Consider the following 27,802-nt stretch of genomic DNA (forward strand, 5'->3'; position numbering starts at 1 on the left):
GCTGTCAAGTTATTGCATAATATGGCAAAAAAGTGTAGTTAAATAAAAAAAATGCTTTCAAGCAAAGAGACTACAAACCTTCAATGCTATGGATGAAATCAGTTGAGGAGCTCCATTGAACTTTATCCATTGAGGAAGACGAGTGTGTGAAGGCTGAAAGCTCCCAAAGAAAAGTAGTCAGTGAACTACACATTGGGGGTTGTTGTCAAACTACAACTTCCAAGGTAACGAGTTATCTTTAACGTTTAAACAAATTGTTTTTTATCCCCTTCGATTCTATGATTTCAAGATGTCTTTGCGACTAAAGATTACAACATGGGGGCCTTTTTTCCCTTTCTTTTCCTCTACCACATGCCACTGTCAGTGTAATCATCTTGAACACGAGAAACGTCTTGAATACAGCCGTGACTGCATCCCTTCGCTATTCTTCGTCCCAAAAAAAAACAACTTAAAAGACAATACCGTAATTACAGACTCGTTACGAGAGGATTTGTCCCCTGTAACGAATCAAAGGCGGCGATGAGAAAACCAGGAGGAAGAGCCCACATTTTCACAAGATGAATCCGCGACGAGGGAGCATGATGATTAAGGGCTGGCAGCCGATGTCCCCCCCCCCCCTCCTCTTGTCTGTTTGTTTGAGGGAAGTGCCACGCCGAGACACAAATCTCCAGGATCAGATGGTCATAAATTGGAGATGAAATAATCCTGTTGGGCAATCCCATTTCTGGACGGGAAGTGGAGTTTCCCAGCACTGTGTGTCAAACAAAGAAACACAATGGTTTATAGACGTGATGAGTGAGGCCCTGGGTAACAACATGCAGGCGTACTGTACCCGTTGCTCTTTTGTTTGGTTCACATGCTTAAAACGGGCCCGCTGCGGCAGAGTGACTCATTATGGTTTAGGCTAAATTATATCACGAGTGCAACAGAAACCAGATCAAGACGTTACGGTTGCAACATCGGGCCGAGCGGGCAAATGGTTTTTATTATACAAATACAATACCTCTCGTTGATGTTGATAAGAGTCCGTTAATTAAGGTGAGTCAAAAACTTTTTAAACAGATATGATGCGATCACCATTATGACGATCCCTCAACGAGGGACTGCGTCTATATATTTTTTAGTAAGAAAAAATGCTTTAATTTACTAAGGAGCAATAGTGAATGAACGAGTAAAGTAACACGGAACAACCGATTGGTTTCTATTTGAGAAAGATCCACATAAGCTCTCCAAACTAAAGCCATTTAAATGTCCATTGTCATTATTCTCTACTTTTTAGCCGCAGTCCTTGTAAACGATCAAAAATTCCAAAAGGCGATCCTTTTTTTTGCGGTATTGTCATCTATAACACAGAGTGGTTCTTGGCATCAGTAGTTTTAAGTATGTATTACAAGCTGCTTAGAGCGAGTGTTAGGACCTTAAACATAATTCCCTCTCTCAAATATCTATTTCAGATTGATGTGAAAACATCCTGCGAACAAATCGTATTCATTCAGTTCTCTTGCCAAAAAAACGACACATTATAGGATTAAATTATAATTTACCTTCAACCGTAACAGTTTTTTTTTTTTTTTTTTTACTGAACACAAAAGCTTGAACTCAAGTCAGGAGATCAGGATCCGTCCTCTGGGAACAATGGCTCATCGTAATTTCACCGCAATGCATTGAATAGTGGGTGAAACTAAGAGGAAAAGCATCAAAGACAAGAGAGGGGTTCCTCCTCTGGGGAACATGAATGTCTGCACAAAATGGAAAGGTAATCCAATCCAGTTATGGAGACATTTCAGTCTAGACCAACATCGCCATTCATAAAGAAGTGCTGCCGCTATGAAAGGTATAGAGAATGCACAGCTGTGGAGAGCCTCGACAATCACATTTGAAAGATGGATGCAGATAGATTTGGGCAAAACTTTGTGGGCCTACCTCCACATCTACTCTATTTTGATCCTTTGCCCTCAAATGGCATGTTTTGTGGAGACCCTCCAGTGCACACACATCTCTAAAGCACACTTACCCTACGTAGCACTTTTCTTGAAAGCTGCAGAACTCAACATTTTACACGTAATAACGGCGGAACCGTGTAATCCAAGATCTCTATCTATCTGCCCGGGGGCAAAACAACAGCAAGTGGGTTTGATCCAGACAAGAGATTGAACTAACTGTAAGACTAACCTATAAAAAGCCTGTGGTTTTGGGTCTGCAGTGAGTGACAGCATGTGCACAACGCATGAAATTTGGACTCGGCCCACCCACAAGCACAATATATGGCCTCCAGATCGAGAGCTTGTCCCCGTTTTCTCCTTAACGAAGCTGATCTTTGCTCATGTTTTAAATCTTTAGTTGTGAAGATCAGATAGCACATGTTATCCCACACCATGTGGTTTGATTTGCACAAGTCCATAAATGTCAATGTTTACATTTCACCGTAAATTAAACAATAGTTCTAAAAGAAGAATCATTGCCTCGGGGGCTTTGTAACGCACACCATGGACCGATTGCGTGAATGTGGCTGTGAGGTTCATTCATATTTTGAAGCCTTCAAATCGTGCAATAAAGTAAAAAAAAACCGGAAAAACACACTATGTAGAATTCTGGAATGAGACATTGCTGCCCAGTTTCTCAAATGTGTTTTTGTTGTTGACACTTTGAGCACCACAAGCCAAACTAGTCCCTTTATATTCAGGCATCTGTACGGTTGATATCCCCAACACTGGACAATTCATTCCAAAACCATCTAGATGGATAACTAGCACCACAAACTGACCTCTTTTTAATGCAAAATGACCAATCCAAAGGGTCGCAAGTTACTTCTTAGGGGTTGTAAGATATGCTGAGTACTGAGACGAGATAAAGAAGTCTTTAGTCGTCGTATTAATAGTTTATTCTCTCTTTTTGGCTGGCTGGTAGTAGGGGGCGGGGCTTATTGATTAACCCTCATCACACCTAAACCTTTTGGACCGACCGCCGCCACCACCAAGACACGAAGTAGCTGAACTAAGTCATTTTCCTACTAACAAGTACTTAAATCTATTTGTTTTTCTCTGACTTTCTTCTGATCCTGGCTCTTTATTCTTGTGAAATACGGGATAGTTTGAACTCCTTGGCCCCAAAACGGTTAAGATTTAACAGTTTGAGCGGTTTAGTGGAGAAAAATAACTTTTTGGATGCGTCACAACTCATAAACATGTTCTGATGAACGGTTCCAAGTGGATATTAATTAATTTAAGAGGTCAAAGAGGGTCGCTGGCCTAAAAGGTTAAGGAGGGGAGTGTGTTTTGTTTGTAAAATCTTAATCTGTGTCGTATCAAATAACTAAAGCTGTTAAATAAATCAAGTAGAGGGAGAATTACAATATGTTCAGTGTGTTAAGGACCCTTTCTTTGAAGGAAAGTTGTGCCTGTGGCTCACTGCAGTATAACTACCACTCATCATATTATATTTAGCTTAGAGAGAGAACAAGGTCCGTGAGAAGACTTCAGCATGGCTTTCATAGTCATAACACAAGTACATGACATCAGAAATCATAAAACCTGACTCACACGATGCTTACATTACTGTCAAAAAGCAGACCTCCTAATGTGACTTATCCCTCTTTGACTTTTCGGAGAGCTTATTGAAATGTCCCCCTTTTTTTCGAAAGGTTTTGGCAAGCGGACGCACCGAACTCGGTGGTTGGAACCGTACGACGTGCAAGTCGTTGAATTTATCTTCATGTGTGCCCGATGTTTGCTGCCATAAATACTGCGGAGAGGTAGCGCTGCCCCTCGCACCGTAATTCATCATTCCCACCGTCGGGCTCTTTTATCTATGACACCGCAAAAAGGATGATCTAATAACGGCTAAATCCGCTGTGATGTGTCCAGCTAAGTGGGTGATGACAAAGCTAGCTTTGCTCTCTATGCGATCATCTAATTATGGATCCGCATTTCATTCAGTAAGTCGTGCAACAACAACAACAATAGGGAAGATTCGATTCAAAATGAGACATCCCAAAGAAATTTGAATGGATTACTAATAGGAAATGTCTTTGGCAGATCTTCACATTTTTAAGAGTTTATTTATGACAAAACTGCAAGTATTGTTTTTACCAACTGTGCAGACCCCCCACTCCCCTTTTTCTTGATCATTTGACATCATTGTTGTGGTTCTTTTGCATATTTTCCATTCGGCTCATCAGCTGTGCCTCCGGTTCCGAATGCAACTAGCTAACGTAATCTACTTTAACTTTCGGTCAATGGGATCTCGCCATAACTCGTCTTTTTCATTAGCTCTGAGCCTTGTATCTACACATGGATGTGTTATATTAAGATCTTAACTGATTTTAAATATTGGCATATATATTTTGTTGTACCGACTAAGGATATAAATTGTAACCGTTAATCGACAGAATGCCACCAGTTAAAAGAAATATAAAATAACTAAAAAGCTTGCGTATCTACGAATCAAGATGGTATTGTTATTGAGCCGGCTAACGGTTAGAATGATTATATTTTTATTAGCATCCCTGGTGCTGACATGTCATTTGAACACGCTTCTTTACACGTTTTAATGTCTCAAATTACATAATATTAGTCAATTATTTTTTTTAATACACAGCCATAGTTGGGTTGTTTACATGACCATAGGACCATTGAGTGATCATCAATAACAAATACAATCTTTATAAGTAAATGTACTAGAATATTGAGACAAAGGAGCCCACAGCTGAAGCATTAACACCTCAGAATTCTATATTTTGCTCTAATTCATGCCCATCTTTACATTTGGTTCTTGTTTTGGAACGAAAGGCGATACTCTTGAACAGTCAACACCACCAGTCAGTGTTGCAGCCTTCCTTTAATGTCTCGCCACGTAAAAAAAAACCCAACAACCGAGTGAGATTTTCACATGAGGTCCTTTTCCTCTGATGAACGTGAGCGTTCGCCTGAGAGGAAATGAAGCCGATGAACAACGTCGTAAAAGAAACCGTAACACGGTATTACGAGCTGTTACGACCAGATCGCCGCGGCACCCCACGCACGCACATAATCAAGAGCGAGGCTGATACGCTTCCTCTCCCCCCCCCCCCCCCGGTGCATTGTGGGTGCATCTGGATAAACCGGTACAACGCTGAGCTTTCCAGAGGGGAAAGAGACGACCTGCTGACAAGGTTCCAGTTTCCAGGCAAATTCGGATGAAATATTATCTTGGCTGGTAATCCAGGTCGCACTTTTCACAGTGGGAAATAAAAATTAAAAAAAACATAATTTCCACAGTTTTTGGAAGAACGTCTGTGAACGGCCTCCATTTGTTTGACATGTGCAGACACAGATTACTCAGCGTGGCATCTTCTATCACGCGGGCAGCGTGAAATCCATCCATTCATATCCACTGTTATTCTCACATCGTTGTCATTTTCCACTTATAGTTTAGCTTAGTTTGACTCATTTTCACGTGTTGAAGCCTCTTTTCGGTTGAGTGTCAGTTTTTTTTTCTTTTTTCTGCTGTATCGTGGGCAGATATATGTAAAAAAACGATGTGGTCTATTCTGCGCATTCCAAAATGTGCTTTACTAAAAAAGGGGAAACGGGCAGTTTTCTCATTTCTAGCTAAACACGTGCTCTGTTTATTTATGATTACATGCTTTCAAACATAAGAACGACCAAGTACAACCACAGTTATTTTTTTATTGTTGGCCGAAGTCCAGCGTCACTGGAGAAGTAAGGGATGCCTTGCTCAAGAGCCTTTCAGTATGTCCTCATATGTTCTTATATTACTGTGTTTACAATGCAGGCACATGGTATTTACCTTCCTCGGTTTCATATGGTTTAATAATAATACGTTCCTTAGTTTCTTTGCTTATGTTAGTTGATCACTTGGACCTCATTTCCATATTCTTCAACATGCAATCTGTATCTGTATGCATTATATTGATAATTACATTATAGGTACGGATCACGGGCTCAAATGCGATCCGTTACATTGTGAGATGCTTTTATATAAACACAACCGACTAGAAAATATAGGCCAACAAGCTAAATAAAAGTGATCCTATTCATTAACCGCCAGGGTCAATGGAGGTTAAAACAAAAGGAAACGTTTTCTTAAAGACCGGTGCGAGGTTCTCAGAAGCGCTGCGTTCCAAACTCCTCGAGGGTTCGATCCCCCTTCTGCCGCAACAAAATGACCGTGATGAAATTTAGTCGGAGCATTACAAAGGAGTAGAGAATCCAGCACAGTTATAGTCTCCAGGCGAGTGCATCCAATAATGAGCAAGGAGGGGGTGGTGGGGTGGGTACTTCTCCTCGCTAATAAATAACATCTGAAGATATCTGAAGGTTGTCTTATTTTCTTGTTTCTTCTTTTACTCGACTATTTCATTTCCAGCGAGGATGACTGGTACTCGTAATGTCTTCCAGCTGCAGACCCCCCCCCCCCCCCCTCCTCTCTTATCTTTGCATGAGGTGAAGTTTCCACTCGCAGGGTAGATAGACTCCGCTACCCACACCAGTTCCCACTGTCGGATGCAGGCGGAGAGAAAGAGATGCAAGTTGAAATTCCTCTTGGTCTGCAGGAGCCATCTCACCACATTAAAGAATCATCCGTCTGAGAACGCTGACCCGCGGTCGCCGGCATACGTCAGGATTTTTTTTTTTAAAGATTAAGACGTGTGTCCCAGTTAGTGTACGTCAGTTTTTACTCCTTAGTGAAGAATTAGCTTTTCGGGTTCCGAATAAGTTTTGCAGCCCGATGACGCTGGATGCTTTACGCCGGGCGATGTGTCGCGTGGAGACGCCGACCACAACCAAACCCCACGATGCGTCTCCACAGGCCCACCACCCGAATAACGGAGGAACGACGGAGGTGTTGATTCACGTCCAAGATTAACCAGCGAGCGTCAGAAAGGGACTCGGACGACTTCCGGAGGTCTTTCCCCCGTTTCTCTTCGCTTCCAAACGTTGTCCCGAGTCCGATTGGCGCACGATGCACATCAAGTTTGTCTTCAACTTTCAAACAAACTTCACCGATGCTCCCTTTTCATGTCCTCTTTCATACGTCCCGCTCAACCACATCTAGACCCCTGATTTGTATGTTTATAACATGCCAGAAGCATCATTCTTTTTTTTTGGGGGGGGGGGGGGGGGGGGGGGGTAATCGTCATTGTTATGACAGTCTCGGTTCTCCTGGAAGCCGATGCCTCCGTGGGTGTCGCGCTGAGCAATCGGGCATCAAAGACGGTTGTCAGGCATATTTTACATTCGGGTTCCATGATTTCCATTCAGGGGACACGTTGCGCTGCAATGAACACAGACACAGTGACGTGAAGCCAAGGGAGAAAATGAAGTGGACTCTCCTCCTCCTCCTCTTGTAGATGTTCATCCAAACCGCAGTTTTATCAAAGCTGAAGATCTAGTCATGATGTTTGCCATCTTGATTTTTCCAAATCAGTTCTCTGGGCTGTAAACAGACAAATGTTCAACGTATTTACAAAAGGTTTCAGGCATATGACTACGACTAATTGTTATTTTCCTTATTGATTCTGCTGATTTCTTGACTTGATTAAAGTTGTTTGGTCTATAAAAGTTGTCAATGACATTTAAAAAAAAAAAAAAAAATGTTACTTTCAAAGCAGAACATCTCGACAACTGAGCGGATGGTACGAGACGATGTTTGGTTAACTTCTGATAGATTAATAAACTCTTAATTTAAGGAGTTGCCTTAAACATTTTGAGAAACCAATTGTTGGTCTTTGGCAAACATGTTTTAACGTATGAAGAATAGGGCCAGCAAAATGAATATAATATTAACATTAGTTGTATTAGTGATACTTAAATATTGCTGAACCAGACAATGCTGCGTGTGGATTGGTGTGTACTTGCGTGAGATAACGGTGAAGCAAATAAAAGTTGTTTAACTGGGATGAAAAGTGCATCACAAACAAATCTGTACATTTATTTAATTGACAAAGAACCAGATGAACTTGAAACAAATGAAAAAATGTAATGTTTTTAAGTCTTGTGAGGTGAAATATCAGAGCATCATGTTTCTGATTTGGCGTCTCTATAAACTTCTAGAAATTCAAATTACTAGCAGAAATGGGTCATATAATCATTTGCAATCTGCCACCGCTATGTGAAATATTTGGTTATGTTTACAAGCCAGAGACTAAATGAAAACATTTAAAATTGGAAACCCAAAGAAACCAAAACAATGAGCGGAAAGATGAAAAAAAAAAGAGAAGAGGAGGGTGATCGTAGGAATTCGGGTCATCATGATGAATCAAACCTTTCAGGTTACAGACACTCGATCCTTTATTTATAGAAATATTGGTTCGTACAGCTTTAAGTGAACAAACCGCCGAGGCTTCCATCTATCTGTCAAGTCAGAACTGCTGTCTGTAATTATATCTGCAAAACTACTTCTGGGAAGTCTAATTTCTTGAAAGAAATATTTGGGAGTACTCGGGAAGCTTAAGAAGATTTTATTTTCATTTTGCAGTAGTCTCACCAATCATCACAAATCGTATGCGTATGCCCACGAGACACCACATGGTGAACATCCTCCGGTTTTGGTCAAACTCGACCTCCCCGCATCCAAAAGAATGAAAACTCACTGGCAGTCGTTTTCTCATATATCTTTTTTAGGGGGGGCCCTTATCTTTCCACTACTGAATACCGCTCACGAGAGGAAAAAAGGGAAAGGATATACAAGATTAAAGCAATATGAATGTTCAGCGTTACAGTAGTCCGGCCAAAACGTGTGCAAAATAACCATGAATCACAAGTGTTTCTCGTACCAAGATGTAACCGCAGGAGCAAACTCTTTCCATGCTGCAGCGAGTGCATCATCGTCGAGTGCCCCCATTCCTCACCATGCACACGCAAACACACACACACACACACACACAAACATAATTCTCCCCCTCGAAAGAAATAAAAAAAAGGAGCCCTTGTGAATCCTACTGAGCTGTGGACAGATGTTGATGCACGAGGAACATGGCGGGCCGCTCGGATGCAGACCTTCCAGCGCAGTCTCTCGTCTTCTTCTTCTTGACGCTGGAAGAAGAAGCACCTGGGGGGTCCTCTCGGAGATGTGTGCAGCGAAGTAGACCTCCGCCAGAGTTTGGACTATGCCCCGCCAGATGTGGTATGAAATGATGGGGAGAAACCGGCATGGAGGGGCGGCTGTGTGCATCATTTCAGATACTGTGATGTGGGCAACATGAGGAACGCAGCGAGTCCCTTGTCTGCTTTGGGCGAGAGGCAACGGGAATGGCTTTCAGGCATGACGGTAGACAAAGAAAACCAAGAGGCGGAGAGAGATAACTGTCAAAGTTTGATTTTTACACTTTGAAAATGTTGTTTTGTTAATAACTTCAATAAGGTGGAGATAATGCATCGGTGCAGGCCTGTACGATCACGTTGGTGTGACACATTTTCCAACCAGATACATTTGTGCAGCTGCTGTTGTTGGCGGTTTCTTTAGTCCGCCGCATAAAAAAGTACACAACGCCAGTTCTGGGGGAAATAAGAACAAGACCTTCTCTTTCCTCGTCGCTCTGCAATGTGCAAGCAGCTTTGAGCCCACCCCAAAATAAATCCCAAGCACACGAGTTGCCAGGCGGGTTAATCCCATTTTCAAACTACTCGTAGTCGACTTCTGAAATGTGTGTACTTCCTGCAGCCGATGGGAAGTTTGAAAAAAGAAAAGAAAAAAAACCTCAACCAAAGGATTTGTGTCAGGCAAATTTGTGATGAATGAAAGTTTTTTTTCCCCGCTGGGGGGGAAAACGAGTGAGTTTGCGTGCCTCGCGAGGTGACCGAATGTTTCCAGTCACGGTTTGTTTATTTCTTGAATGTCGCGGGAATACGTCGCAACTTTTAGAGACACTCGATACGAGGCGGGTTTTGCAGACGGCGTTCGAATATTAAAACAAAACGTCGCAGTAATCGTCGCAGCTCGGAACATTTATTTATTCGAGGTTCGGCGTCCTTTTCCCCCAAAATGTCATGTTCTGCATTTGACGGCTGAAACACTCGCCCGACGTGACCTTGCAGTCTCGACGCAAGAGAAAAAGCCCTTCGGACTCACTTATCTACCAGACTCGAGGAGCATTTTCAATAAACAATTTAGAAAAATGATTAGCGGACATGCGATACGTCTTCGTGGTTCCGCGCTGAGATCTGAGAGGGATTACGTTCCGAGGGGGACTTCAATGCAGCCGGTTTATCTCCTGTATCATCTCACATGGGGTCACTCGCATAACAGCAAGCATCTTGGAATTGGCCACAGATGTGTCTCCCTAAATAATAATCCTGTCGCTGATGACTGGGGAAGGGTAAAAGACCGGTTGATTAAACGGGGATTGTGACGGGGGTTCGAGGGCCCCGACGGGATTAAATTACTGTCAAAACTAATGAGAAACAATGAGTTAGTTTCGAGGGGCTTGCTGAAGAAATCTCGTTGTTAATATTATTCAGATGTCTTTTTACATTTCTTTTAAACAAGTAGACACGGTATCGTCCCAGAATGCATTTGATGCCCGTCCCCTTGGCATCGATGAGGTCATGGCAACTTTTAGGTTTTGATTATGAAGATTTATTTCATTGACGGCGTGGAAGAGCGTGCAGCCTGAGGCGGAGATAACCGATATCAGATCAGAAGGGTTTGTAGCTTAACTCATGTTGCCTTAGAAGTCAAAACCGGCTGCTATCTCAACTTTTTCTCAAAAGTCTTGGCGCGGAGGACTTTTGAGAGCCAACAGGAGGACAGTAACCTAGCAACCAGTTCAGCTGTCCCACCTTGACCAGAATCAGAAAAAAAAAAGCTTTTCCTGGGGCCAAATGCATTGATTCACCAATAGATATGCAAAGTACTGAAGTATCAAATAAGATGTTCACAATATTGCAAAAGGTCCTAAACTTGCATGTGTTGCATATTGAAATTAATTTTGGGGTTTTGTTTTCTATAGTAACAGCTGCTCACTAATGCTGGTTTCTTCATGATTTTTTTCCTGAAACTTGATTGGATGATTTCAGACTGGCTCAAACAAAGTGTCAACCAGCTGCGAATGGATAGCATTGATGTTGGTGGATTCAGAAAAAGAAGGGAAAACTAATTCAGCCGCGGGGCACTTAAAAAAAAAGAAAAAAATAAGCTTTCTTTTAAATCTTTTGGGCTTTTCATGTCAAAAGGATCGAGCCCAAAGTGACGTTAGAAGTCACGGGGTGTTAAAGGTCAAGTCGAGTCAAAGGTCACGAAATGCATGACTAGCGTCTGACTTGAATCCAAGTCATGTGACACTGTGAGTCCACACTGCAATGACGTAATACAGAATATATAGATTATCAGCACTACTTTATTGCAAAAACTATATAGATGTATTTACGACCTTTTAAGCTGCTTAGAGTTGCTTATTTACACATCATGCAGTACAGAGCAACATTCCCACAATTTGGGAATATTATTTATATTTTATCTCTTGTAGCTCTATATTTGGGGGAAATATCCGTCTCTTTGGCTCCTAATGCTCCACTATGACCGGCAGCTAGCTGCTAACTGTGTCTGCTGCTTGCTGCTGAGTTGTAGTTCACAGTGGACTTGATGCAGAGCGTATACCGAATATAACTGTATGAAATTAAAACACTTACATTTTTTGAAGTTTTTTTGGTTTTGCATCTACGGTCTCAATGTCTCGAAGGCATAACTTTTGGCGTATTCACATTTCTGAGCCGTGACGCAGATATTTCATTGATTGAAACGCTGCTCACCGTGAAGAAAGATTACATAAAGTATGGTATTCATCGGTATTTGATTTTTTTCCAAATCAAATACCGATGAATGCCGCAGATACAGCACACATTTAAACATTTTGGGGAGTTGCGTTTCAAAAGCAGAGGTCACCGAGCTGTTTTCTTTAAGAGTTTTTTTACCGAGCGTATTGGTAGCGCTCTGTGTATATCCATTTCAGCCTCATGCAAAGTGCTGTTCATTTTGGATCGGTTTCCTGGACTGTCACAGCGAGCCAGATTGACCCACATTTCCCCGAGTGTTTTCGCCACACCATCAAAGCTGCTGCTGCTCAAGCTAACGAAGGTACGATGAAAGGTAATTTCACTTGAACGGGGAAAGCTCCAGTCACCAGTGAGGTAGCTGCTGCTCTGCGTGGCACGGAGTTTTGAGGCTCTTAAAGACTCTTTAAACGGTGAACAGGTGTCACACTTCTTCTGTTTAAACAATTAGGAAATGTTATCTTATCGAGCATTAAGCGTAGCCCAGGAACTGCGTTATTAAAGCGTGTAAACGGTTGATATTTCTGTCAATTTATTTACAGGCCAGGCTGAATAATTACCCCCCCCCCAAAAAAAAGTTTTGAACTTTTCCAGTTCTGGAGCAGCTGTTTATCAAGACGTGGGGACGTTAAGGTTGTCCCGAGTGCAACGCTTCACAGATGTTCCTGCAACGAGCGCACATCTTTCAACTAAAGCGGGTGTTTATTTTGCCCCGAGTCCACATGCCCTATGACGGACGGCCGATCACTTGATCACGGAGACACGTCCGAGTGGGATCTCGTCAAAGACAGAAAGTGTCTCGTAAACATTTGGTCCTTGTTATTGAGCTGAGAGGCCTGATTTCGGGCCACGTAATCCTCTGCGCTGTTTTCTTTGAGCGTGCTATGGATACCACTGGCAGGCGATCCCTTAAAACCACCCATAACAAAACAACCAGGAGCTCCGCTGTTTGGCTGTGAAAACAACGAGCCAGTGCGAACATTTATTTTCTGAGAAGGAACAAAAAAAAATGCACACGTAGCTTTTTTTTCACCCGGCACGCCATATCCCCCTCCACCCCCCGGGGGAGTGTGCTCCACGAGACATTGACCGTCAATGAAAAAGCTCCGTTCTGGTGGCACGGCGGCGATCGAGAGGGGAGCGAGCCAACGCGGTCACACCCGTGCTGGGAACACACACACACATAAAAAAACTCCTTTGCAGCTTCGCCGGCTGTTTGATATCGTTACCGGGCTCCTGGTCTGCTTTTGGGCCCAGCCTCGAGTTCTCAGCTGAACTCTGTGAGATCACGCAGAGAGGTGCGGCTATAAAAGCCAAGGATAATGAAAAAGTTGCCTAAAGAAAGGAACTCCTGTTATCGTACGACCTCAAGTGGCTTTAAAATCAGTGCCTGGTTTACCTCCTTCAGAGAAAAAAGTAATGAAAAGGGGGGTGAATCCGGAAAAACACCACACACCCATTTGGTAGCAATTCCATCAACCGCCATCTGAAAAGTGCTTGCTCGTGATACCGTCCCACATTACTAAAAGCAAAGGATCTTCAGAGATCTGCAAAGACAAACGTGCCTTGTTCTGCAAAAATATTTGTTCATTGCATCTAAACACGCCAATGGCAGCAAAGTAAAATGTGGTTATTTTTCTTTTTAGAGATATTTGTGTTTTCTTGTTCCGTACGTCATTGTTTTCAAGGCAATCGCATTATTGGTCCATTTCACGGGGTAATAATAGGATCATATTGGGGTTTTACTCATTTTTTCACAATAGTAATCGACATTTCGTACTTAAAACTTCTTTGTCTTTTTTGGGGGGAAAGTCTCACAGGAAGTGAAAAGTTCTGAAATTGTTTTTAAATGGAATATCTTTGGGTTTTTGAGTTGTTAGCTGAACCAAACAAAGTATTTCGGGCTCGAGGATGCTGCTTGTGCCGAAATGCTGTTGTGGCAATGCCAACGTTCCAGCTTCTATGTGCGGCATACTGTATAGCGTAATCAGCCTAAATATTATGGTACGGAAATACAAAAAGATGAAATTCAAATCTAGAAAAAATGTAATCTTCGCATAGTCCGACCTCAAATGTTTGTTAGTTAATATCTTCTTCGATTACCAAATTTAGGCTCAACTCATCAAAAGTGTTTGTTCATTTAATGTGCGTACGGAAAAAAAGTGTATGAATATGACCCGTTTTTTTTATTTTTTACATTCTGAATGCTCACCAGAAGAAGAAGTGGGCATCTCGGTAAGGTAACCCAAGTATTTCACGACTCTTATACTTTATTTAAAAATGTACAGCAAAGAGACTCTGACGAGATGCAAATAAAGAGGTCATGAATCAAGATTTTAAACTCGGCCAACAGGACGCTCCTCCCTCACCTTCCCTGATTTAAACCGTCTTTTATACACAAAAAAAAGTTTCAGTGTTGGGTGCATTGAATCCAGGTGGACATTATAACATAAGCCAGAAGTAAAAGTTTTGACTTTAATGCGTGTAGTACTCAACTCCTGAGCTTTTATTTCTCCTGAGTTTTTCGGGGAAAGTATTCTCCGGTCCCATCGATCAAAGCGGACCCGGCCCATCTGCAGCTGGGAGATATAGCCGACACTCTTCATATCAAAAGTCGCTTCAGGACTCCCACTCAATAGAGCTCACTCTGAGCTGTGCAGACTCTCCTTCTCTCTCTCTGCATCCTGTCAGGCCCAGAGCCAGTGCGGATTTACACCTGGCAATTTGGGAGATGAAAAAAAGAAGAATTAGCTCTTCCAAGTTCAGAGTCCAGAGCTGAAATGGACTTAAAACATTTTTTTTTTATCCTATTTCCTTTTCCTCATATCACATCCGGCTGTCAAATACCATATTATGCAAAGCCTTCTTAGGAACCAGGATGTGCACATGGTAGATAAATCAGCACATTTAAAAAAATATATATATAAAACCTGCTGGGACTGTAAGTTGTTATATAGGATTCTGACTTATCGGCAAAGGTGTAGGTAGGCGAGCACATTTCTCTCCCAGTGGTCTTGTTTTCTGCAGCACAGAATATAAGGAAATGAGCAGAAAAGCAGACATTTAGTCATTTCTGTACTTTAAAAAAGAGATAAACGTGATTGAAACATGTTCATTGTTTGAGATGTAAGCGTTGGAAAGCACCAGCGTGTGATTTGTGTAGCTTTTGGCTCTTTTCGTTGGATTGTAGCTCTGCTTTCTTTTGGGAAAATGGCTTCGACGGATACATTTGCAACACGATAGCATTGTATTAAGACCTGCACTCAGTGCGTAAAAACCTGAGAACTTGTCATCGAGTACTCCCAAATGATTCAATGAGGAAAGAAAAAGCTGAGATTTTGGAGAAACAAAAAAAAAGAAAAGACGAAAACCCTCGTTCCCACCATTTAGTATAAAACGAAGACGTTGCAACTGCATTTCTAATCACGGAGCAGCAACACATGTTGGATCAATCCGTCACATGTGCAAACCAAACCAAACCAAAGAGGTGGAAGTGCTTTTTTTTTGGAGGATCCAGCGACACCTTGAGAAAAAACAGCCGCCCACTCGCGGCCGCCGCCGCGCCGCCTGTTTTCCACGTCAAAGTTTTCGATGGAGAGACGCAAACTTCCTGCGCTTGAACCTCGTAACACGGTGCAATCGGTTCCTGATTGGGGGCCAATGTCAACGGCCTTTTGGAAAAGGCTGCGAAAATATATTTTCCCCTTCGTATCGGGTTGCGACGCGCTGCAGAGTGGGCTGTTGCCTCTACGTGCTGAGTGAGCTCCTGGAGGGGAGGAAGTGTTTCACTAATTCTTCTCACGAGGACAACAACCTCCAAAGACCTCATCTGACCCTGTAGATACATTGAACTGATCCCTTCCCCTTCCCCCAATATTTCTTCTGGAACTATATTTGAAAGTTCAGGAAGTGGTTAAAGGTTACAGTCTTGTATTGACAGGAAGTGGTAACATACTGGATGGAGTGTAACATTTCCATGGATGGTTTACATAGAACAGTGGTCTTGTACATGACGTTCAGAAACTTCTTCCAAATGCAACAAAAACAGTTGCGATTATTTTCCTCATTGATAGTTTTATTTCAGACACAAAATGTCCCATTAAAACAGCAGGATGTCCTCTTAAGCTCCTGTCGCTGTCAAAAGAAATGCATGATTTAAACCGGAGATATTGATTCCAGGGGAACTTGAAGATAAACATGAACATTAAGTCATTAGCCCCTTTTTTATTTTGGTATTTATTTATATATATATATATATATATATATATATATATACAGTATATATATATATTTTCTTTTCTTTCTGTAAAGTTAATTGATAAATTATGAATCTTGTTTAATCCAGCCATTTAAATGTAAATCTTCATCTAAAAATAAGAAATGTCTTCATGAAGCATCTTTGATCGCCTGTACCACATATAGCTCTTTAAAGTGGAGCCGTTCTTTTGAAATCTATAAACTCTGGAAGTTGCAGATGTTTCCCCCCCAAAACCGGCAAAAGCATTGAAACATTTTCTCCGATGCGTCTGACATAACTCTCACCGCTAACGATCTGGACCGTGCAGCTTTTCAATCAAACCTTTCTCTAAATCTCCTGAAGGACTTTCATCCCCACATGAAACCAGCGCTATTCGAAAGAAGAAGAAGAAGACGAGGATAACCACCGACTCTTTGGGGCGTGCTGGTTGCCCTTCAATCCCTTTGACAAGCTGGACCTCTGACCTCTGAAATGCCACTTACGTTCTTCTGTCCCAGACATGGAGGATGAAGGAGGAGCTGCCGTTAACGCTCCGAAGGGTCTACGAGGTAAAACAACAACTCGGGTGTCGACAGGAGAACGTTTTGCAGCTTCAAAACACTTTATGGCTTCGGGGGATGAAGGAAAAGACCAGCTGTTTTCATATTTTTTGGGGGAAATCGTACAGCGGTGGGCTCGGCCTTGGAGTCGTGAAACACATTCAACACATAATCAACCACGAACATTTTATATTCAAGGAGAGGGGGGGGGGGGGAAAGAGAAGAACACCAATTGGAGATGGCATGTGATGGATAACGTTTGGAGTGAAGGAAAAGAAAGAAGTAGCAGGTGAAATACATTAAAGTATGATTCACGAGGAACCGAAGCGGCCGATCGAACAGCTTATCAATCAAAACAACGATGACAAAAGAATGGAGCTCGGCCTTCTTTCCCGTAGTATTTGGATCGCCATAGTCCTACTCGGGGAAATAACAAGAAAACCTGCAGCGATACACATTTTAAAGCGAGCGTCTGCTTGTCATAAAAGTTGCAGGTGCGTTGGCAGACGGACGAACCTTTTGACGAGGTTCAGAGCAGCAGATTGTTTCTGAATCAGGCCCCCGCGTGTGAAAATGGCGCCCGGTCATGTTTATCCCATTACATCAAAATGATTTAACACGGGCACCAGAGAGGCATGTAGACATATTAATAATGGGATTCCTGCTCCGATTTCGCAATTTATTGCTTTTTATTCAAAGAATCGGCTTTGTTTTCGACATCCTTTTTTGGCTGGGCGGATGTTTTTATGGTATTGTTTCCCGCGTGGATCGACCAATGGAGGATTGGGGGGGGGGGGGACGACACGACCTCACCGTGACACGTGGAGACGACCCCTCCGCTGGGAACCCGAGGGGCTTCATGCCCATACCAAACCGAATGAAAACAACTTGCAATGCCACACAGGTTGAAAGCAGCCACCAAAAAAACAACGCAACCTGGAAATATTATGAATGCATTTGTGACAGGCACAAGGAAGCATTGTCTGCCATGTGCAGTCGTGGTAATCCCCCCCCCCTGTGGAGGAACACACTCCTACCAATGAGCTGATAAGTGATATGAACTGTGGAGGTTATGTTTGAGCTATTCACTGCAGTGCACACTTCACTGCTCTGGGCTGAATTTATGGAGGGGGGTGGGGGGGCTGGACTTACACAAAAACCGCCTCAGATGTTTGAACAGACAGCCATTGTAAGGAGCGAATAATCAGTCATCTTCCACGGCGCGTTAAAACATCTCTCGTGCGTCGTCCTTTCCGCTCTTGCTTCCAACGCCACGCGGATGCACCGCGGAGATTAAAACCTGGGTTACGACTGAGGAACGACAATTCAGCTCCTGTGTCGGGGAGGCTGGGGGCAATATCGGCAATTGATGGAACATGTGCTTCCATGTTGTAAACAGGTTGTCATCGGTCGTGCGAGAGGCTTTCGCTCCAATTTACGGTAATCCTCGCGAGGCAGCGCAGGTATCCAGATCGTATTATTTTTCAAATTGGATTTGGTTACTGGCATGAGATTTGGAAAGAGTATTTTGATGGCGTGATTAAAATAGCGTACTTTGAGGTTATTAAGGCACATCGGATGTGATCGGACATTTTTTTGCAGTTTTCAAAAGCATGCGCGATCGGTCAATTTTTATTTGTACTCGTTGCTAAATAGTTTCATTTATGAGCTGCTATCAAATGGCAATAAAAGACTAAAGTTGAGTGTCATGTTTCATCTTTATTTCGGTAAATCTTATCTGATGCCCACCCGACTGTTGGAAAAGACTTCGATCACATTTAAGTCATCGACATATATCATTGATGGACACAACATAATGTTTACGTTATCAACTTATTGTCAATATATGGATATGAACCTCATCGCTTTGATGTTATTAACTCGTACAATATATGGGCATTGCCCCAATCATTTGTACATCATTAACTTATTATCGTACAACATACGAGCATTGCCACGATAATTTTTACATCATTAACTTATTAGCGTACACCATCCGAGCATTGCCCCGATCATTTTTACTTTATTATCGTACAACATACAGGCATTGCCTCGATAATCTTTACATTATTAACTTATCGTACAATATACGGGCATTGCCCCGATCATTTTTACATTATTAACTTATTAGCGTACACCATCCGATCATTGCCCCAATCATTTTTACATTATTAACTTATCGTACAACATACGAGCATTGCCCCGATCATTTTTACATTATTAATTTATTAGCGTACACCATCCAAGCATTGCCCCGATCATTTTTACTTTATTAATTTATTATCGTACTACAGGCATTGCCTCGATAATCTTTACATTATTAACTTATCGTACAATATACGGGCATTGCCCCGATCATTTTTACATTCTTAATTTATTAGCGTACACCATCCGATCATTGCCCCGATCATTTTTACATTATTAACTTATCGTACAATATACGGGCATTGCCCCGATAATTTTTACATTATTAACTTATTAGCGTACACCATCCGATCATTGCCCCGATCATTTTTACATTAACTTATCGTACAACATACGAGCATTGCCCCGATCATTTTTACATTATTAACTTATTAGCGTACACCATCCGATCATTGCCCCGATCATTTTTACATTATTAACTTATTAGCGTACACCATCCGATCATTGCCCCGATCATTTTTACATTATTAACTTATTAGCGTACACCATCCGATCATTGCCCCGATCATTTTTACATTATTAACTTATCGTACAACATACGGGCATTGCCCCGAGAATTTTTACGTTATTATCTTATCGTACGATGTGTCAATATGACCTGACCTTGATAACGCCCGTTGTGTTTCCATGCATGTTTGTTTAATTTTTGTCAGCATGATGCCAGAATAAACATTTGGGTTTCCCAAGACTTGGGCATTGTAGATACATTTATGTTAAGAGGACCCTGTTGTACATTTAATTTATTGTTTTGGTTGTGTGTTTTTATTTTATTCAGTTTATTTTATTATCTTTTTCACATTCCAAATGTCTGGAAGAATAAGAATTTTATTGGTCTTTGAACGTCTGTACCTGCATTATTATGCTGTTATATTATTACATCAGTAGCATAAAATGTAATTAAATGGCATCAATTGTTTTGTATTACTTTGATGTCCAACAAAAGTAAATGATAAAAAGTGGAGCACCTGGACTGTCTTATCTAGCCTCTAGTTGTTAAGGCACATTTTGAATTTAATGACTTAATAACTAACTTTGCCAATGGTACATATTTTTCTTATTATATATTGTTTATTACTCAGAATATGCCGTCATCTAGAAATTTATGCCAATTAAACACAACTCCAGCCAGACAAATCAACATGCGCTGCACCACTTTACAAAACGTTATGCAGAAACAGAACATTTATATTAATTAAAATCACAATACAAATAATCAAACTTGGATTGAACTGTGAGATATGCAATGTTCCAGCAGTGGATTTTCTTTGATGTTTGAATGGATTAGGCAAAAAAAAACATTCACATTTGATAATTGAACCCATAAACTGTTCATTATTTAATTGTCACAGTAGAATTGCATATGCAGTGAAATACTTTTATCCATATTGCCGTTCAGAATCACCCAACATTCGTAGTATTTTACCTGCATGCTGCTCAAACTGTGATCTGGCTGTAGTACCATCATTTATTTTTAAAACCTTACAGTCAGTGTTCATTTTTGGAGTGTTTCTTTTTTGATATAACTTTATATAAAGTTGCTGCTGCCAATCTGCCGTATCTTCGCTGCAGGACGACGTCGTTGACGCGTTACCGCCCCGGTTCTTACCGGTGCCCGCGATCCCTCATACTTCAATGTCGAGCTACGCCGAAGCATCTTTTTCTTTTTTGTTCATGGCAGCATGGGCGAAGACCAGCCAAAGCAAAGAGAATCACAACACTCCCTGTACGTACATTCATCTTGTATAACATCTGTAATCCCCCTAATACCCACCAAGAAGCTCCGATGCTTTTAAAACGCCAAAAAGAAAAACCCTCCTGAAGGTGCTCTCGTGTTTCTGACCGCTCTGGCTTCTTGCAGACTTCGCCGAAGGTGCCAGAGGCAATTCACCGGGCACGAGTCAGTGTTTTTTTCCTGTGACTGCAGTCAAGTACAGTGCGTTACGTGTGCAAGTAAAATATATAATGACGGTGAATGAAAAATGTGTTCACAATCACTTCTCTACTGGCAGAAACGTCATAAACATTTTTTTTGGTACATTTGCTCAACCATTTATCTTTATTTGTGCAAATGGAACAACTGTTCTAACGCGCACGCATTGCAAATTTGACGAAATAAAAATTGACCAGCCTCCTGGTGACATTGAGCAGAGCGTTGGCTAATCATTGTTTTAACGCGTGCCAGGCGTGGGGTGACCTCCAACGCCCGAGACCTCTGATGAAATATTCCTGATAAATTGCGCTCGTGGCGGGGCAGAGTCGGGTTTCTGCCATTTTTTCCTGCGTATCATGTTTTGCCGACTGTATAAATGTAGTAATTGAAATGTAAAGCAGGCGTCCCGTGGTACAATATTTACACAAAGCTCCTCACATATGGTACGAATTGCCGGACAGCTGCTATCAATCGCAGGAGTCGAGCATAAGAAACACTTGGAAATTGAATTTTAAATTAACAGGGAGGGATGTGCAGTCTCAAAAGACTGAATGTTTTCTCTGAGTTCGATGGCATTTCAGAGCCCTGCCTTCCACATACAGAAGTCTGTGTCGGGGTCTTGTGGTTCAGCTTATTCAAGAGGAATTCCTGCATATTTCCCCCAGTTAGTCCGTGAATTTGTCCCAATGATGCTGCGCTGTTTGGCCGGCTGTGGCTCAGGAGATAAAGCACGTCGTCCTCTAAAGTGGAAAGACCTGTCTGTTTGATCCCCGGCTCCTCCAGTCAGCATGTCCTGGTGTCCTTGGGCGAGATACTAAACTCCAAGCTGCTCCCCGAAGGCTGTGCCATCTCCATATAGGGAAGGAGCATTAAGTTTAAATCCTGACGGACCGGGACATTGTCATTCCACCGTTTAAGCCATATTGTTAAATCTGCTTCAAAGCTCGGCGCTCTTCCTGGGGGTGCTTTTGGCAAAAACCTGGCAGATACGTTACCCACAATGCAACTGAACGGCCAATACTTCCGTTAGAGATACGGGTGTGTTATGCTAGTGTTGCCTAATGTAGCCAACGAGCCTACAGAAAGAGTGCCGACCCTCTGAAGCAAATGTATTTTTTAAATAGTGAGAAAAAAATACTTTTTCTTCTTACATTGGGAAAGAGACTCAGCAGATATTTGAGTAAAATCAACCTCCCAGCAAGAACACTTAGAATTGCCCTCACTTAGACCGATAGGTCCTAAAGGCGCTAGTAGCCGAATTTAGTTATTTTCCTTCCTCCATTCTTGTGAATGAGAACGAGGGCTGGGAGGTGGGATTAAAGGAAAAGCTATTGTTCTTTAGCTTTATGAGAGCCAAAGATCGCCAGAGGGTATTATCATTTTTATTCTATACTCTGAAGCAGAAGGCTTTTTTTGCTTCATGCGCCACTGAGCGACTTTCTGTAGCTGGTTCTTTTCATACATCCATGTTTGCCTCCTCGGCGTTAAACTGAAGCAGAGATCTGGGAAGCTCACTTCTCTTTAACACCACACTTCCATATTTTGACTTAACCGACGCCGAGTGACATCACTGGAGGATGTTTTATTAAACTTTGTGTGTCGAAGGCATCGATCTTCTAATCTGACTGAAGCTCAAAGCTGAGCTCTCGATTAAACGACCTCTTTGTTGGTGTTCCTGGAAAACGCTTTCAGATGGCTCTGCGGACCAGGGCGAATACATCTGAGAACGCTTCTTTCCTGGCTCGCGATATGCTCGGGTGTCACCGCTTAAATCCGCGGTAATCATCCGGGCACTGACCACACTCCAGTGACATTGAGTATTTCCATTCAAAGGGGGGTCTGACTGTACTACCGTGGCTGCGGTGTCCCTGCAGGGTGTACCGTAAGTCAATGGATTTCTGTGCATGCTTGCCATTTTTACCCGCCCCCACCCCCCTTTTCTTCTCCTTGATGTGTTTGGTCGCACAGCTGCGTGCAGATCTGAGTCATGGTGGGATTCTTCTTTACTGTTGTGTGGAAATATTCAGATGATCAGCAACACATGACTTGGAATTAATTATTTCAAACCCGTGGGGTTGAGCTTCTTGCTCCACGTCTCCTGCCACGTTTTTTCTCTTGGTGTAGCTTTATTAAAATTATGGGAATTCACTTATTAAGAGGGTTATTGGTTTCTATTCATCTTTGACTTTCCCCTCTCCAGGATTCATCGCCACTGGTGCGCTATGATGCTCTCCTTGTTATTAACAGTTGATCACATGAGTGTACAACATGGCTATTGGGCCTATTTACTCCCACTTTCACACCTACAATACTTAACACTTTTCATCTTCTTATGACATTCCTCATGTTATGCAGATTCACTAATTGACTGCCTTTTGTTGAAACGTGTGTCCTTAAAGGGTCTTGGATTCATCAGATGGCTCTAAAATCATCATATCTCTGAAGATAGGTCGACTGGTCTTCAACCTCCCGAAATTTACCCACACTCGGCTTCTGCCAATCGGCTTATAGCTCCGTCACTACGAGCTAAACACTCAACAAAGTCACGACTGTTTGCTGTGCTGGCTCCTCATTGGTGGAACAAGCTCCCCATTGACATCAGGACAGCAGAAAGTCTCTACATCTTCCGTCGCAAACTAAAACACATCTTTTTTGACTATTTCCCAATAGTACCATTTCATTCTAACCTGCTAAAACCACACAGACATGCCGATAAGAAGCCAAGCTATCGACAATAGTGACCTCAATTCAGAATTCCCGGGACCCAGATTTAAAAAGTCTGTGAAGTGGAAACACATCATTAGATGTGAATCTTTGCAGTGCTCTAATAATCTAAAACTCCCATATATATACCCAGTGGGAATCATTTAATAAAGAAACAGAAATCCAGGTCAATTATGGGCCGGATTTGGTCACTTCAACAATTGTGACAGCAGAACTAATAAAAGCTTGTGTTATGGTGTCGGTCTGGTTCCTGCCAGAAAAAGGTCTGGGTGGAGGAGACGCACATGTGGAAACAGGCTCTTGTTTGACATTGAAATGGTTTTCGTGGAAACTGAAGAAGGTCAGATGGATCAGTGAAGACATTTACTAACTTTTAGCTGCAACAAAACACGTGTCACTTTTGTTTGTTTTTCGCCAAAATACCTTACAGCATCAATAACATTACCATGGTAACTGCTGAGATCTGGAAATGTGGTGACATTGAGTCAGATGGGGACAAGAAACAAAAACAGTTCTACAGTTTTAAAAGAAATCTTCAGTTTAGCCGAGTTTAAAAAAAATTGTCCAAACTATCCATTGTAAATGTTACATTTTGCATCCCTTTTTAGTAGTTTCCCTCTGCAGTGTGTTAGTAATCTCAAAAGTGCTTAATGATAATCTGGCTAAACTGTGGGTTTATTAACCACTATAACATGTTAACATATGTTCCCATATCTCAGCATTACTCCGGCAATCACATTGTTATATTAATTGGTTGAAAGTCCAAAAAGTAGAGGGTCACGCGCTTTCCAAGAAATGCTAACCTCAGCATGCTAACATGCTCCCAATGACAAGACATTGTTTAGCAGGTTTTAATATCCACTACCTTGGTTTAGTGAGTTTGCGTGCCAACATTTGTCAATAAGGAATAAACACACTGACAGATTAATGTCAACATTGCGGTGGCGCTGGTGGAAAACTCGAAGGATCACTAAAGTTATTAGGATCCTGTTTTCCTTCCTTCTGGGCTCCATAAATATCTGCACCAAATGTCCTGGCAATCCATCGAGGAGTGGATATTTCCCTCTGGACGTGTGGAAGTTGACCAACAGACGTCCCATGCAATAATGCAGGACTAAAAGTGGCCACAGCTTTTGCAAATAAGACTAGTTCAAATAAAATATAATCATCTCTTTAAATCATTTTTTCTCTGATCTGTTTGCTCTTGTCCTCCTTTAGCTACTTAACCAACATGTTTGATTTCACATGAAATTGCCGTCTCGCATCCTTCACCTTAACCATCAGAAACGAGTTTCAGTCACACCCTCCGTCATCTGCTACCTGAGGATATCCAAATGTTTCTCTTCCTCGAGAACAACAGGCTGGGTTCTTTCAACCCAGACATCTGAGAACAATAACCAAGACCATAGCTCCGGACACACACCCAGGTCATATTTATACTGGCTCTGACGTGATATTAAAAACTTATTTTCATTACACTGATAGTAAATACGCCCAAATTTATGGCGTCGTACCTTCGGTACACTTCACGGCGGATGAGTTCAAACCTGCTCAGTCAAATGTCAACGAACACTACACCGCATATTGCAATACGTAGTTAGATGCTTTCATGGGAAAACCTTTTGTGAGGCATTAATGATGCTTGTCATCAATATCGGTCTCGACTGGTTTTGGATTGAAGGTCCTCAGACTGCACCCTGTGTCTTCTGGGCCACAGGCCTCTCGGCTGCCGCGACCGACATCTCTTGCTATTACAGATGTTTTGGCCAAATAAGCAGTAGCAACACGCGGGCCCTGAAAATTGGTCTTAACCTTTTCTTCCTCTGGAAAAACATTCCTTCCTGGTCAAAAGTCTATTGTCCACTTACTGCTCCCACAAAAAAAAAAGTTTCCAAAGTAAAAGAGGTTTGGAGTTCACATCCGTGAGACGACTGCCCTCTGAATGCGTTGTGGAAAGTAACTAAGTACTTTTAAATGGGTGCTGTACTTAATTGCATTAATTAATGGACATCTTCAATCAATCACTTTATGTTGGACAAGAAAGAAACGTACTTTCAGATCTTCTGTATGTTTGCACAAATGGAAGAAGTGACAATAAAGCTAACTTGAACTTTGATCTTGAGGTGCAGTGAAACAAACTTAAGTTGAAGTTAATTATAGCGTTCCCCTGTCGTCAAGTATCTGTCCACCTTGTTTTATCTCCGTTTTGGTCTCCACCTCCTAAACTTGTCTCTAACTCTGTCTGCTGTTTGGTATCAGACGATATTGGCTTATTGCAAATGTTGGTTTCAAAATGTCTGCTGGTTGGTAAAAAGTCATTGTGATACAAAGATATGTTGCAGGTCATTTAGAAACAGGGTTTTTATTTACATATCAGAGCACTAGCAGATTTATTTCTGAATTGAAACGTATCCAACAAAGTTACAATTTGACAAATGCAATATTTGTGTTATCTCCGATGTACGTCCACTTTATGTAATAATGATAATGTTGCACTGTGACGGCTCGATGTGTCAATAAGCAAGTTGATTCAACAACATATTAATAGCTGTGTCCCTAATCGCATGTTTCTGCTGCCCCCAAGAGGCCAAATACATACTGCAGGTTTGAGTAAAATCATGAATGCAGAGCTTTTATGAATAATGTATATATTTTTTCTTCTTTTTGGAACCATAAACAGGGAAACCTACTTGTACATAAGAGAAACTGACTTCCCGTAACGAACGTTCCCACGCATTGTGGTTTCACGGACATCAGCTCACTTCCGTTTGTCAAAGTTAATGCCAGCCCATAATTACTGCTTGTTAGCCCGTGAGAACGCGAGGCACTTTAGGGTTCTTCGTGCCGTCCTTGACAGCTTCCAACCATGAGACCGCTTGTATGCTGACCCGGGTTGTATTTTACGGGCAGAGCGATGATCCTTAATTGCAGATTTTGGAAAGTTGTCAATCCTGCAGAAACCACACGAGGGCACGTTGCCGTTCGACCTTCTGGATATTTCAACTGGCCTCTCTCTGGGAACGCTGAAGGCGAATCTTCTGCAGCTCAAAGTAGGGATTAAATATTGTTTAAAATCAAACCAGCCGTACAAATCCCTGCAGTATTTCATTAATGCCGTTTGTTTAATAGACGCACAATGAAGCTTTGTCCTGTAATCTGTTCTCCCCAATTTATGAAGGGATTCAAACTGTCGAGCTAGAAGTGGGGTTTCGGGGTCGAGCAGAATTTAGAGCGTGACATGCAAATGGGACAGCGCTCGTGAAATATAGCGGGATATTAAAACTCGCATCACTAAACAATTGTGACAGTGATTGTGTTGCAAAAAAGTGGCGCGCATGGATTCATACATTAATGGAGACTCTCATTTATTGCCGGCCAGCTGACCACCCAGTGTCTGCAAACAATATAAAAAAAGGTAAAAACATGCAGTTTGTGCCTCATTGGTGAGTCCAGCCGGAGTTTGAATTTGTACTCCGGGCCTCTCAGTTTCCTCAGAATTAGTCATTTCACTGGGTCCGGTTACTGGGAAAGGGATCTCTTACTCTATTGGGTCCCGTGTGTGGGAGTTCTTTATTATTAATAGTGTTATTTAGGCTAATAAGGATGTTCTAGCCAATGCTATTAATGCACCTCTACATGGGAATGCCAATCACAGTTTTGTTATGCCCCCGGAGGAAAAAACCCTCCATCCATCACCACCCATTTCTTTTCTTCTTTTTTTTGCACAACTCATTCAAGTAGTTCAGTGCAAAAAAGGGCATGTGCTCACAAGTGGCAAAAAAAAAAACATGTTGCCCGGCTGTTAAAGTGTCTGCAACCGGTTGTGACCCAACGAAACCAACAGGTGTGAATCCAGCATCTCTGAAGCGCTGCCAACGTGTTTTCTGTCCCCTGTTTTTTGTGAGAACTGACGAGGAAGAAACCAGAGTTGCTTCACTCCGGCAGGATTCTTCCAGATGCCGTCATTAGACATGCGGAGGACAATAAACACATCCTCATGTTCTCACCAGAAGAATGTTAATACTCTCACCTGCCCCGCCGCCCCGCGCTTTGATGGTGCCAGCATGAATCGGCCCTCTTGTTGGCAGGAGTTGTTACAGGATGAGAGGCCCTGTACCCCGACTCGTGGTGAGGCCTCGTAGTGTGTGTGTGTGTGTGTGTGTGTGTAGGTCATCTGCAGGCTACGCTGCTCAGATTACCGGTTGGTCCAATACACGGAGGAGTTTAAAAAGCCGAATAGAAACCGGCCGTTTCAGCAAGTCAATCAATCACTCGCTCACTCCTCCATCTTCAAATCCTTCTTTCCTTTCCTTATCGGTGGCTACACGCTAGATCTAGAAGGCTGATTTTACGTTGGCTTCAGTTTATCCTCAAG

This window comes from Cyclopterus lumpus, chromosome 10 (genome assembly GCF_009769545.1).
Source record: "Cyclopterus lumpus isolate fCycLum1 chromosome 10, fCycLum1.pri, whole genome shotgun sequence".
Classification (NCBI taxonomy): domain Eukaryota; kingdom Metazoa; phylum Chordata; class Actinopteri; order Perciformes; family Cyclopteridae; genus Cyclopterus; species Cyclopterus lumpus.